Raw genomic sequence first — 1,079 nt, forward strand, 5'->3', positions numbered from 1 at the left:
GTACTTTACTGTAATAAAACATACATATTTATGCTAATTTAAGTATAGCTCCCCATGCAGTGTTACAACAGAATGATGATTTGTTGCCTTTTAATTGGATGATAGCTTAAACAATTGCATGGCTGTTCACATAAAATACACAAAATTTCATGCAAAATTGCTTCCAGATTTAATTTCATAGCACATATTCTTTAACAAATTTTCTGGGGGGGGCATGCCCCTAGACCCCCGTAGTATTAGTATGCTAATTAGTACGTGTTGGCTTTTAATCTCACAAATTAGAACCTCCCTTTCAAACATTCTTCGTACGTCCCTGAATAATGCTGTTTAAATGTTGCCTGACTATAATACAATAAGAAGGCAGTTGTAATATTTCCGTCTTTTACGAAACATAATACTTGTTTCTTTTATTGCCGAAAGTAAGATAAACGGTTCAAGATGAATTTTTGAGGGTTAATTTTTAAAAAAATCGTCGAAGAAAAACAAAAATATTTCGTGCAGTTTCACTCAAAGTATAGTTATTACCTTAACACTTTTAGATAGCGTGATATATGTTATAGACTATTATTATTATGACACATTTCTGCAAGTTCATAAACGGTTTATCCGCACAGTAAGCAACTTAAGCCACAAGGCACGTGGAATATAGCATTAATATTTTTGAAAGAACCCTACATCTCCATGGTTGGAGTTAACTGAGATGTTTCATCCCCACGTGCACTATTATTTATTCATATTTTTGAAAGAACCCTACATCTCCATGGTTGGTGTTAACTGCAATGTTTCATCCCCACGTGCACTATTATTTATTAATATTTTTGAAAGTTCCCTACATCTCCATGGTTGGTGTTAACTGCAATGTTTCATCCTCACGTGCACTATTATTTGTTAATATTTCTGAAAGAACCCTACATCTCCATGGTTGGAGTTAACTGAAATGTTTCATTCCCACGTGCACTATTATTTATTAATATTTTTGAAAGAACCCTACATCTCCATGGTTGGGGTTAACTGCAATGTTTCATCCTCACGTGCACTATTATTTATTAATATTTCTGAAAGAACCCTACATCTCCATG

General features: G+C 33.8%; 1 protein-coding gene across 1 annotated transcript in view; it reads right to left on the minus strand.

Annotated features, from left to right (window-relative positions):
• Window positions 1-1,079, minus strand: part of LOC106467029 (non-symbiotic hemoglobin 2-like) — a 9,026-nt gene that overhangs the window by 1,986 nt on the left and 5,961 nt on the right. The window lies entirely within an intron of this gene.

The sequence above is a fragment of the Limulus polyphemus genome, unplaced genomic scaffold (genome assembly GCF_000517525.1).
Source record: "Limulus polyphemus unplaced genomic scaffold, Limulus_polyphemus-2.1.2 Scaffold2465, whole genome shotgun sequence".
Taxonomy (NCBI): domain Eukaryota; kingdom Metazoa; phylum Arthropoda; class Merostomata; order Xiphosura; family Limulidae; genus Limulus; species Limulus polyphemus.